The sequence below is a fragment of the Taeniopygia guttata genome, chromosome 1, assembly GCF_048771995.1.
Source record: "Taeniopygia guttata chromosome 1, bTaeGut7.mat, whole genome shotgun sequence".
Classification (NCBI taxonomy): Eukaryota; Metazoa; Chordata; class Aves; order Passeriformes; family Estrildidae; genus Taeniopygia; species Taeniopygia guttata.
Window position 1 is genome coordinate 47826620 of NC_133024.1, and position 13910 is coordinate 47840529.

The 13910-nt window shown below is 37.2% G+C and overlaps 1 long non-coding RNA gene across 1 annotated transcript in view; it reads right to left on the minus strand.

Annotated features, from left to right (window-relative positions):
- LOC115494956 (uncharacterized) overlaps nucleotides 1–11475 on the minus strand; it is a 39143-nt gene extending 27668 nt beyond the window's left edge. The window contains exon 1 of the long non-coding RNA XR_012055543.1: nucleotides 9592–11475. This is a non-coding gene — a long non-coding RNA (uncharacterized lncRNA). The remainder of the gene's footprint in view (nucleotides 1–9591) is intronic.
- Between the last annotated feature and the right edge of the window lie 2435 nt (nucleotides 11476–13910).

Sequence of the window (13910 nt, forward strand, 5' to 3'; positions counted from 1 at the left end):
CAACAAAATGACATGAGTTTTTCTCTATAAATTTGAAAATGTAATGCTTTCACATGAAATTAAAATCAGAGCCCAGAAGCACAAAAAATATTAAACTACGCATCTATAATAGGAAACTGTTAATTTTCTGACCAATTGGTTTTTTCTCCAAATTAAAAGATTGTTGAAGGGGATATTTAACACTGAAGACAATTTTTGAAAAGTAACCTTTCACTCCATAACTAAAAATTATCTTGGAGTCCAATTTTTCTCTAAGAATCACACATGAAGCTTTGTAGAAATAATAGTTGCTTGTTAGCTCAGGGCATAGCTCCTTTTTAAAGACACGATTGTGTAGACAGAGGTGTAATCTATGCTGCACATGAAAGCTGATTCTGTCTCTTAAAAACGGAGCTTCTAAAGATGTTGTTAATCACAAAATTCGTGAATAAACTTAGTGAAAGGCTTTTACTGAAAATCATTTTATCCAGCAAAATGGTATCTGCGTGCATTTAGCACTGGATTCAGCAACCCTGAGTTGTGGACCCCTGCACATACTGAAAGCCCTCTGACCTGAATAGCTCTTATTACCAAACTAAGCCAAATTGCAACTTTAAGGCACTAGAGTTTGAAGTCAAAATCAGAGAGAAAGTTGTCTGCAATCTTTTAGCTGGCAAACTGCATTTAGCATCTCAGTATCTCCTTTGAATTCATACATCACATTAAACAGAGTTCTTAATGGTTACTCAAAATGTCATTTCATTAGCAGCAGACTTCTTTCAGCTCTCATGAAAGTATCTAAGCAAGGAGACTCTAATAAAAAGCTCTTCTACTGCTTATTCTTTTCAAGTCTGAATCTTAAACTTTGCTTCTTTATTAAAAATCACATCAGACTTTAAGAAATTTGGGACTTTCAGGAAGAGATAAAAGTAGATAATTTTAATTCAAAGTTTTTCACCTGACCTGCTTTTCTTGATGTCACTGAAAGTTTACAAGACTGAAGTGTGGCATAACTTGTATAAAAGCACTGTGTTGACTCTGTTTTTTAGTGAATTTTCCCAGATGACCAGGGGTCTCACCTACTGCACATTTTTCATTTTTAGTAACCAGGATAGACTACTTGTTCTTTTCTCCACTGATTTGACAAGGATAGCTATTTTAGATTATATCTTGAATGTCATATTAAAAATTCATAATTGAGTTGTGAGAGTGAGTAATTATATCAAGACCAAGAGAATTAAGAAGATAGATGTGACACATTTCATTTATCAATAATTTATTTCTTTTTAAAGTACTTTTTAAAGTTTTTTGCAATAAAAATAAATTACAGCCGTTTCAGTTCTGGCATTTAAATGTTCTTTGAAATTTTATGCATTTGTCCTCATGACATTTTTCCCCTTCTTCACATTTTATTTGTATAATAATTGACACCAAGTGGCCTTATCATCAATGTCACTGACAATTTTGACAGATGAGATCACCCACTGCTGTTGTTTTAGCAGCCCATTCCGATCAGTTATAGAGCAGCCACTGATTGCAGGATATTTCCAACTGACCGAGGAGATGAGTGTACCAAAACCTTCCCTGTTTCAACTAGCAATCAATCTGGGCATACCTAACTTGCAGAGAAAAAGAATTTCATGTTACATGCATTGCTAAATTGGCAATTGCTGCCATCTCTGCACTGGACTCAATAAGTACGGAAAAGGTGGGGTAGGAAGAGAGAAGAAAAACTTTTCTTTAAATTACCTTAATTTTGGACCACAGATCTATCTTAGGGTTACTTCTTGATATAAATCTATAATTGGACATAGACTTTTGAAACGTCCAATAATATTTTCAAAGAATCTTAAGGGAATTGAATACTCTCTGAATCAGAAATAAGATATTTCATTATTTTTGTTCAAAGAAAGGCATTAACTAAACTCCAAAATATATAAATATGTCTGGTTTAGGTACCAAAATAAGGAAACCTTAGATCCGAAATCAAATGTCCAGTTTTCACCTTATACAAAAGATAAAGTGATTTTTTACTTTGAATATCCTAGACACGTCTAGTGCTGCCCTTGATTATTTGCTTCTCTGTTTTCCAGAGGCTGAGCACATTTTGCCTTAATCACATCTACATTCTTAGTACATAGCATGGTCACAATCTTGCCACAGCAAGCACAAGCCAGGACTGTCCCTGTCCACACTACATACTGGAAGCACTATGGCCAAGGTCCAGCTTGAGCAATCTGGCCTTTGGTATCCTGGGTATTTTCAACAACACAACTTTTACAAGAGGATGGGTAAACTCAGGGTACCCTGCAGCCTGTTACAGAACTCTGCCTGCAGTAACAGCAACAAATAATTTTAAATTAGTGCAGAGGGGAATTCTAGTTCCTAGGTCTGTGCATACAAAATATCAGTTCACTCTTGTCCCTTTCCTCATGGAAGGAAGCTGCATGTGCACTGCTGGAGTGCACATCACTATGACTTTGGGCACCCAAACTGAGTACTCAGACACACAGAGGGCAAGATTATACCCTTAACATGGCAGTAGGACACCCCTGTACTTTTTTTGTATTAGCTAGTTCTAGTGGCACCTCCTCAGATCCTACTCACCCCACATTCACCACATGTAGGAGGCCTAGGCACATATTTGGGGGAGGAATCCAACCCCTGAACTACTGCAGCAGTATTTGTTTCTTCAGCTAGAAATTAACCAAGCCTTCTTCGTAACAGCTGAATCCTATAGCACTCATCCCAAGACTACTCAGGCCCCGACCTTCTTGAAACCTTTAATTATTTTATCAGCAGCTGTAAGCTGCTGGGTTTTTTTATTAAAAAGTTAAAGCATCTGATCCACTAAGGGATGAAAGAGAGCAGAGCCTATCTAGGGAATTTTGACCTCCTGATTTGAATGTGATAAAGCCAAAAAGACAAATGAGGTAAGTATGAACTTCAGGAATTAATACAGCAAAGTAAAGCATCTCTGAAATCCAGATACTTCTAGACTGAAATCCTTTCAGCCTGACTTAAAATCACAGCAAGCCAATGAACAATTTCTAGCAAAATAGCCTTCCAAAATAAGAGTTGAAGTTTCCTAGAGACTTAATGAAGACAGGGAGATAGCTTCAAAGGACTCTAGAGGAAGTTCCTGTAATCCTAAATTTTGTCCCCTAAGCATGACAGTCAAGGCAGCAGTGGGTCTGCTCTACCTATACATTTATTTATTTTCACATGATAAATGAACATATGCAAACTGTGCAGCAACTCATTCCCCTCTTGAGCCTGCATCTAGTGCAGCTACTAATGAACACTGGAAAACATGAAGTTGTCTCTAAATTTAGCACATTCTTTTGGGAATCTACATGGTGTCAGAGTGGAGGATGGGAATAGGAATAACTCAGTCTCTTGATGCAGCTCTGAAGAACAGAGTGGAATGGAATACAATAGAATAGAATAATCTTAATTGGAAGGGATCTACAACAATAATCTAGCCCAACTGTCTGACCAATTCAGAGCTGAATTAAAATTAAATAAATTAAATAAATTAAAGCAGGTTGTTAAGGGCATTGTCCAAATGCTTCTTGGACACTGAGAGGCTGCAGGTATCAAACATTTATCCAGACAGTCTGTTCTAGTGTTTGACCACTGTCTCTATAAATAAATAGTTCCTTACATCATGTCTGAACCTCCTCCAACAGAGCTGTGAATGATTCCCATGGTGAATGTCGTGGCTTATTTCCTTTGCAGTATCCAAGGAGGAATATATTCTGCTAAACATCATCTAAGGTATTTTGCATGAAATTTTTCAGCTTCCTACATGTCTGCATAGCTACCCTTTATACACATGCATACAGAAACACCTACAGGGTACCAAGTATATACTTGGTATATACTTAGATCTTTGAGTGGATTATGCAATTCTAACATGCGTAGGCTATATGAAAACAAAGGGTACTAACTTAAATAGGAAAGAATTAGGCAGAGTAAGTTCTAGAGAATGATCAGACTATTAGTATCAGGTCTTCTCTTTTTTACTAATTTTGAAATTTAAAAAAAATCAAATCAAATTTTGAAATAAGATGTCCTTCCAAACAAATAATATCAAGCCTTTGGATAGTGCTTGACAATGATTCTCTTTTTTCATCATTTGCTTTTTTAGCATTTTAAATTTGCCAGTGAATGTACCACTTTGAGGAATTTTTCACAAAAAGCAACAGAAATTAAAAAATGAGAATGTAATTAAGGGGTGCATAAATATCAAGTCGAAAGAGGGAAAGAGCCACAATTATTATATTCTCCTTCACCCATTGATTATGTCATCAAAGATAATTTCTGTTTACTTTCTTTCCTTCTGTGAAACATTATAGAATGGAGCTTCTTGCTTGTGTCTAACATATTTCACATATGAGCCATTAGCCTGGTGCTTCTGTTGTACTTCAGAATGATTTGGAATAAGCTGATTCCTTTTCCTGATACATAAGAATTTCCCCAGAGAGGTGTGATTAGATTGCTGAGGGTCAGTCATTGCTTACTTTATCCAGGTTCAAATGACTAAAAAGACTGATAGACTTAAACTGTGTTTGGGGTATAGCCAGTTAAGCAGGGACTTAATCTCCACACCCACCCCCTCCCCCCCGGCCTGGATTTTTAACAAATTTAAGTTTCCATCTCTGTATTTAACAGAGTCAAATGTGCTTTGTATAAAAACAGAGTAATCAGATCTATGCTGGAGAACATCAGTGTATGACAAGAGTCATTGATCAAACACCCTAAGTTCAATTTCAATTTTAATTTATTTTTCAAACTTCTTGAAAAGACAGTCTAAACATATTCCTTAAAAAGTTACATTAGACACCCACTCAGAGTCTTAGCAATGAAAGTTCAAGAGAATGAGTGGTTTCTAAATAATTGGAGATTCATTAATAATGAGACAGCAAGGTATCATAGATGACTTGTGCAAGTCAAGTCTAAGATAAATTCTGGCAACCAAAAAATTTTATTCAAACAGTGATGGAGAAGTATTGGATATGTTTTTATTATTTTCATTGTATGTTCCTTTTTTTTTTTTTATAGCTAGTCTTTCACTTAAATCTGTTTTGATTTTAAAGTAATGAAATACATGTGCTTGAAACTCTAGATAGAATTGATAAAGAATCTATGGTTCTATATCTCTGTATCTACATAAGTATCTCAATCAACCTAAAACACCATTGTACTCAAACCCCATAAAAATCAACTGCAAGTTTCAGAAGAAACTGGAAAAAATTACTCTTCCACTGTTTTTTTATTATTTAATCCATGCTTATAGCAAACCCACAGCTTATTCCATGCTAGTAGCAAAACCAAAGATGATTTCTTGATTAGATGGTTTTCTTGATGCAAAGATAGAGATAGAAATTCAACACACTGAAATAATCAAAAATTAGGCAAAACAAGCCAGCTGAAGATAAAAGCTTAACATTGCTACAATATCTGAAAACATGATCACACTGACACCAATCTGTAAATTCTGCACATTTCTAGGCATTAATACTAGGTTAATTTTCACTCCAATACAGTTAATAGTATGAAGTTATGTTTCCTATTTGTGCTTCAGTTTAAAGCCAAGTAACTACTCTTCTTGAAAAGCTCCAAAACTGAAAAATACATTCTTTACATTCTTCTGTCCCTTCATTATCTCCAAAAATGTTGCATGGCTTCATATTAAAGTTACTGCCTTAAGGCTATCATATCACATTGCTTATCCATTCCCAAAAAAATGTCATGTCCTCAGCTAAAAATCTTATTAAATATAAGGAAGCAGAAATCAATCCATTTATGAAGTATAGAGATGTTTTTTAGAAAAAAACACCATATGTCACAGTGCTGCGCTAAATAACATTTTCAACTGTTACTTTGAAATTTTTTTTTTTTTTTTTTTTTTTACAGTCACAGAAGAATCTGTGTCAAAAGAATATCCTGAAGACCATCTAGTCCAAAAGCAAAGTGAACTCCAGATGTGGTCTGACAAATGTCAAGCTAAGGGGTACAGACACTCTGAGATCTCCTGTTCATGCTCTTGACAGCATGGCCCAGATGGGCAGCCTTCACTGCCACACAGACATGGTTCTGACTCATTATCATTTTGCTGGCTATGAGGACCTCAGGCCCTTCTCAGCAAAGCTGTGACCCAACCACTCAGTTCCTAGTCTGCACTGTTCAATGGGGTTATTGTGCTCCAGCTCCAGAATTTTGCATCCTTCTTTAATGAACTTCTAGAGGTCCTTGTCAGCCCTTGCCTCCGGCTGGTCAAGGACCCTAAAAATGACAGATGTTCTCACCCACCATTTACTGCAAGTGTGTGTCTACCTTTAATTTTTTGAGGGCATGTCTCTTTACATAGTCCAGATTGGTCATGAAGGGCGTTGGGCCCCATAACAAACCCAGCAAACACCTTATTCCATTAGTTACCTGTTAAACTTTGAACCATTGTCTCCTTGAGCCCAATGGTTTAATTCATCCAGCACCCATGTCACAAATCTGTAGACCCCTTGACTAGTTCTAGCACTCATTCCTTCTCCTAATAATAGGTAACTCAGGAGTACCTTCATTCACCTCTGTTCTTTCTATTTCAAACACATCTGAAGTTGTCTTTAGCCATCCTTATGCAGCAGGACCTAACTTGGAGAATCAGATTTCCTCATTTAATTCTTTGGCTTCTATGTTTATGCATAATGTCAGTTTTTCAGGTATGGTTCCACCCAAACAAAATTACATTTGATGCAGTAATTCCTGGAAATGAAAGGCTTCATTACACGGTGTTAATGAGAAATCAAATGAGGTGAGAAGGATCATACCTTACGGCATTAGAAGTCAATTACATGGAGGACACAGAGAAATGATTCAGCTAAAACAAGAATCCTTTTGGCCTCCTGTCATTATTCAAGCCCAAACTCAAGTGAAATAAAAAAATCCTTCCTTTTCTTTAATATCAGCACTGCCTTATTCTTAATGAAATCTAAAGAAAAGTTATCATTTGGTTATGAAAAAAAATTTCTTTCTCTCTTGTATTTCTGATGCAAACAGAGGCAGTCAGAAACCTGAGAAAAACTTCTGTGCTCTCACATAATCCTCTGCATTATTGAGTGTGTGTCTTAACCCAGCTATAGTCCCTAGGAGTTGTGGTTGCCCAGTTCTTGGAAGTGTTGAGGCCAGTTTGGATGGGACTTTGAGCAACGTGGTCTAGTGGAAGGTGTTCCTGCCCATGGCAGCGGGGCTGGAACTGGGTGATGTTCAAGGTCCCTTCCAACACAAACCACTCTAGGATTCGGTGATAAAGAGAGCAAAATATAAAGGAATGTAGTTCTCCTGCTAGAATTGTCCAAATGGACACATTCCCAGTAAAGTATCAGCAACACAGTGGTCATATAGAATCACAGAACTATTAAGGCTGTAAAAGACCTTTAGGATCACCTAGCCCAGCCATGAACCCATCACCACATCCATATTCACCATTAAGCCATGTCCTCAAGTGCCCTATCCATGTATGTTTTTTGAACACTTCCAAGAATGGTGCTTCCATCACCTCCCTGTTCAGTCTGTTCCAATGATTTACAACCCCTTCCATTAAAAAAAAAATCCTAAAATCTAGTATAAACCCCCCCTGGCACAACTTGAGGCCATTTCCTCTCATCCAGACACTTGTTACCTGGGAGAAGAATCTGACACTCATCTCCCTGCAAGCTCCTTTCAGGTAGTTGTAGAGAGCAACACAGCAGGAAAGCAGCTTACCTGTACTTGTATCTACACATTATTGTTGCAACATTTGGAAGTAGACTCATGCTATTAACTTCTCACACAGAAATTATATTATTATTATTAGATGCATAAAATAAAAAGACCATCCCTTTTGTGTTAATTGGTTAACCCACAGAAGCTACTAAAGCTGAAAGTGTACAGTTGTACAGGGCAGTAGTTTACATATTCTACCCATATCTTAATTATGGGCTAAAAAAATGTTGCCTTATAATTATTTTAGCCTTATAGCTCCTTTACTAGGGAAGAAAATAGGTTTAGAATTCCTTTATTTTAGTTGGGATAAGCATATAATACCTTTTAACTTTTTTTTTTTTTCTTTTTTTTTTTTTTATTCAAGTGAACTTGAGCAGTAGAAACTGATCAGTGGATTGTGGAAATGGTGCTGATTCACTATGCTATTTTCTTCTTTTTCAAGGTACTTTCATGACACATTCCTTTTGTATTTTTGATAACATATAGAGTTAAGCCATTATCCATGTCATTTCAATAAAAAACCTCCTCATAAACTTGCAAATTGTATCTTTTCAACATGCAAATTGTGCCTTTTCAAATACCTCAGCAGAGTATCTACCTGAACTATAACAATAAAATTGCAATACACTTCTAAATAAATACAATTGTCATATTCTCCACTCAGCCCCTACTCTTACAATGAAAATGCCCAGCTCTAAATGCTGTTCTTCAACAAGTCACCAGGTCCTTAAAGCTTTATAAATTACCACTTTGCTGTGAGAATATCTTATATTAAAGTTATTACTTGAAGGGTTATTTGGCAGTGAAGCTAACAGAGAGATTGTCAGGTGAGACTGATGCTGTCAACCTGAAAGCACAGTCATACAGCCAATGTGCAGTAAATACTGCACAGATACAGAACTGAAACTGCCAGAGCTTCCACTGAAACAGGACCTATCAATCTGTCATGTCATCTTCTCTGATTAAAAGATTTTGTGAGCAGGCATCTGCAAGTGCAGCAAAGGTTTTCTAGAAGGTAATGATGCAAAAATAAAAACGTGACTGATGTGTCTATCACAGAATGGTCAAGGGCAGAGTTTGTTAGCTGCATGTTTCCAACTATCAGATGGCTTTTTGGTGGAAGTTGCCTAAGAGGCCTCTTTTGACTCACAAGTTCCTCAGAAAATACTTACTATATATGCCATCAATAAACACTCTTCAAGTCCTCCATCTGTCACCTTTGTTGAAGAAAAAAATTTAGTCTGTAAAAAACAGAGACTTCCTTCACTTTAATAAAATGTGGGAAAGAAAACATATTTTATGTTCTCTTTCTTGCTTTTCATTAATTTGTCTGCATCAGGATTACATTTAGTCTCCTCTCCAAAAGAGGTCTTCTACTCATAACCTTGGAGAGGACCCTTCAGGAAAATTAAACCCTAGAAACTTTGGCTCTAAATCACAGAGCCCTGTGGGTGACTTGCAATAAATAGAGGGAAGATCAAAGAAGGATTAGAGTCTGGCTGTAAAGAACATGAACAGGAATGACAAAAGAAAAGGCTCTAGTGTTAACTTAGTTATGTTTCCACCATGAAAATAATGAAGCCAAAAACCCCATCACCCTATTCATATTGGTTGGATTAATTGCCTAATACAAGAATTCCCTGTATAGCTGTGTTACTGGTGTCTTGTTATCCTATATACCAGATAGGAAGAGACTACTGCAGATCATTTTGTGTCAGAAATGAATACATTGTATGTCCAAAACTCAAAGAATAGATGAGAATAAATAAGAATTTCAAATGTTCTGGTAAATACTGTAACATCTTAAGATTTAGAAAAACACACATAAAACAGAAAGAAAAATCAGACCTTGAAAGAAAAATCTCTCCTTGACTTTTCCTCTTTCTTCCTTGCACAGCTGTGTTTGTTCAAGCTTCCTGTGAGAAAGCACACAGAAAAGAAGTTGATGGGGAGAAAAAGGGTGAGGAGCTGTAATCAGGGCAGAAACTCACACTTGGAACTGGGAACTTCCCCCAGGCTGCCTAATGTAGATGAAATTCTCACAATGTCTAAAGCAGGCATATACAATACACCTGACCAAGCATTCCTCTCGGGGATTATATTGTACTTCCTACCTCAACTTTCATTTGAGAATCCAAAATTTGTTACCGAGGCAAACTTTCTATCTCTTCTTCTTAACAAGATGGGAAGCTGGCACATAATGAAGTTAAGACATTCCTAATCATTGAACCACTTATCTATGTTTACAAGGTCAAAGATAGGAGAGTAGTGGGAGAGCTGTGCCTAGAAAATAATGAATAAATTATCAGTTAATAGAGATTAAACATCATTTTCTCTTTGTCTTCTGAAACCAAGCAAACAGTCAGGAATTCAGCTAAAATCTTTATCTGACCAACTACTGCTTTGCGTCATGACAGAACTTCATTCCTCTGATGGGGGCTGGGAAATGTCCTCCAAAATATTTTCTTCCATGATAATGTCAAAGAACAGAGGAAATTAGGAGCTCATTAACAAACCAAAAAAATAAGCTCAGATGTCTGAAGTATATTGATTTATGTCAAGAAATTCAGCTGAAGCTCATCCAAGCCTTAAGCCATTTCACTCTATATAGGCTTTGCAACTCATAAAATACAATTCCTGGGAAAAGTAAACTCTACCTGATGTCAGTAAGAATTTTTTGTTGGATAATGTCTGTCAAATGCAGTTAAGCTTGACCCTGTAATGATAAGAATGTAAAATCAGCTGAATTAATTAATACCAAAGATCAATTCTGCTCAGGTGCCTCTTTTGAAAGTTGGCTTGAAAAGATGCTTGGGAGAATGGGTATGCATAGGGATCTGAAAGATTTGAATGGACTACAAAGTTTAAGTCACAGACTACGATGCCCTGTAACTTTGAGAGATCTGAATATACCTTGACAAACCTCCCATTTGGCTGTACTTCCTACACCAGACACTGCATCCAGATAACCATTTTAACAGATGCTGAGGGATGTGAACCCATTTTGGCCTCCACAATATCATGTGACAATGAATCATGCAGTTTAATTATTTATAATATGAAAATAATCTCTCTAGAGAGAAAGCAATAGTTTCAGTGAATTGTAAGACAGCTTGCTTAGTCACCCTGTGAATCATGTTGCAATGTCTGGGATATGGCAAGTACCCCAGATAGTGATACCACTACAAAAGGAAACGCATTAAAAACTATCTAGTTCCACTTTCTTGCTCTTAGTATCTCACTGAAGTGTGATCCTGCTAAGTTTTTCATACCAACAAACCTAACCAAATAACTTGAATTCTTATTCCCTGATAAAGTAGCAGGCATGAATTCCCAGTCATGTAGAGAGATCAGTACAATCCTTTCGGGGTTCCTGGTGGGAGCCTTTAATGTGTATTGCAGCAGGCAGTGAGGAGGCATTTGTAGGGCCCAAAATAAGTTTTCCCAGACATGCTTGCTGAATGAGTGAATCCCTGTGAGTGGCTGGGAAAAGAAGCAAATCCCTGCACAGGTGTATCCAAGACATGGTCTGCCGCAAAGAGCCATGCTGGGTGAGATGTTAAAAATCCCATTTGCCATCTGAAGTAGCCTATCCTGTACTCAGATAGCCTTCACTTGCCTCAATTGGGACAAATTGGTTTATACTAGTTAATAGATCAGTTTCTGTGATCATTACATTCAGACACGCTAAGTCTTGAAAGATTTCAAGCTGGACTTTCAGCTATCACTCAAGCTGAACTCCAGGACTTAGAGTGGGTTTCTCGTACAGCATTGCAAATATTTCCCTCTGCCCAAATTACTACTTTTCTACTATTCTTGCATACAGCCAGACATACATTTTCTTTCATTTGTCCTGAATGACAGGTATGTGTCACACTACAACAGGTATGTACCTCTGGATTATGCACACTTGACAATTCTCTGCATCACCATATATGAGATGATGAGTGCCTTTGCTGGTAACCTGACTGCAATAGTAATGACAAAAAAAGAAAGAACCTGATGGCAGACATCGTTCTTCTGGGAGGCAGGAGGTTTGTGCTGGGAAGTAAAAGTCACGTATCATTAAAAATCCCAAAATCATGGAATAAGATGAGTTGGAAGGGACCCTCAAGGATCATTGAGTCCAGTTTCTGGCCCTGCACAAGACGTCCCCAAGGGTCACACCATGTGCCTGAGAGCATTGGCCAAATGATTCTTGAGCTCTGCCAGGCTGGTGCTGTGACCACTTCCCTGGGGAGCCTCTTCCAGTGCCCAACCACCCTCTGGGTGAAGAAACTTCTGATACCTAACCTATACCTCCCCTGACACAACTTCAGGCCATTCCCTAGCCAAGAGCAAAACATGAGTAATTCCATCCTAGATAAAAACAGGGTTTTTATCACAATCTAGGGAGAAAAAAAGGGGAACTACAAAAGATTTTGATTAAAGAAACATTAAACAGCAGGGGGCAACAGAAAAGTAGAGAAGTAGAATCTATCAGAGAAGTAGCTCTGCTATTAGCACCAGATCTGAGCTTCTTAAACAAATAATGCTGGCCTCACTTCAAGGTATCAAGCTCTTGAAAGAACATAGTTCTCTCCTGTGCCCATGAATATAGTTTTCAGTATTTTACTAATGGCATACTGTTTAAAAAAAAAAACAAAACTGCTTTGTGGACTTGAACAAAAGGAGGCCAAATTTGTATGGACTAGCTGGTTCTAAAAATTACTTTACAAGCACTTTTACTTCCTACTTTATAAAAATTCCTGGATCTACTTGAAGATTTTTGCAGCTAGGATTTTTTATCCAAACTTCAACCCTAAAGAGTTATTTATATCATAAAATATATATTTATCTTCAGAATAAAAAAAAAAATTAAAAATAAATCAGAAGTATTATACCATAAAGGGACCAACACTGTCCTCCTTGTAGAGCCTGAAGCCTAGGGGAGTTGATCCAGAGAGATCAGAGCACTTGGATTTAAAAGCAGTATTCAGAGGGGAAATCAGATGAGTGAATCATCTGCCTATGGAAAAGGATGCACCAGCATGGATAGGGCCATCACCATTTTTCAAAGGAAAGAAGAAGAAATGTATCAATAAGGTGGCAAATAACAGTTTTCACAACAGTATGGCAAACCAGCTGTCGGAGGTACCCATTTAAAGCTGATTTTCTGTCACTGGCTACAGCCGTGTCCCTAATGTAGGGTACTAAAACTGGTAGCTCCTGACTTTTAGTGCATTTTATTCAGGTGAAAATATTTTTTTATCTCAAGGTAAATACACCTACTCACACTAACAGGACTTCTGTTTCCATCTTTTTATATCTGTAAACCAGGGTAAGATTTAGTTAAAGACATAGGTATAGTATTTGATTGCAATTGTCTCTAAGGCTTTCACAGAAGGGACCATAACATGTGTCTTCAAGGATAGCAGGCTAGCTCAGTTCAAACATATTACTTTGGGATAAAAGAGACATGGCTTAATTTATACCTTCTACCTCCTGGGTGACTTGGAGCAAATATTGCAAAAATACTTATACTGAAATGGTAATTAAAGGCATTCTGTCTTCCAGAGCAACATGATGACATTTCTCTGGAAAATGAAAGTAAAGGTTGTAATATTTTAGATACCATCACAAACACTTTGCATAAATTGAATGCTACACAACCTGGGCATTTGGAACTGCCCCTAGTTGGCTGAGCCAAGTGAGCATTTGACTTCAGCTTTGCAACTGAAAGGCTGTGGTGTTGGCAAAGGCAAAGCAGAGCACAGGCCTCTTCAGGCAGCAGTAAGCCATTACACCATCCTAATATTATTGCTTTAAAAAAATTCCAAAACTATAAGAAAAGATTTTTTTTCCACACAGCTTATTTATAACAAGTTGAAGAACCAAAGACTTTGCAGATGCAATTGGTTCAACTGCCTTATATAACATTATATAAGATTGGAACTACCTTACATTAATACAGAGAAAGTATTTTTAGGCAGCATGATTCACTACATAACTATGACAACACACTTCAAGTGACTGAAAAAAACAGTATTCCTATAAACTATTTTGAAAAAGATCAGAATTAAGGCTTTCTATAGCAGACATTGCAACTCAGCAGGGCCCAGGCTAGCTCACAGACAACTCTCTCTACCCTAAGACATGCCATAGGTGTTTATATTAACTCTCTGTTC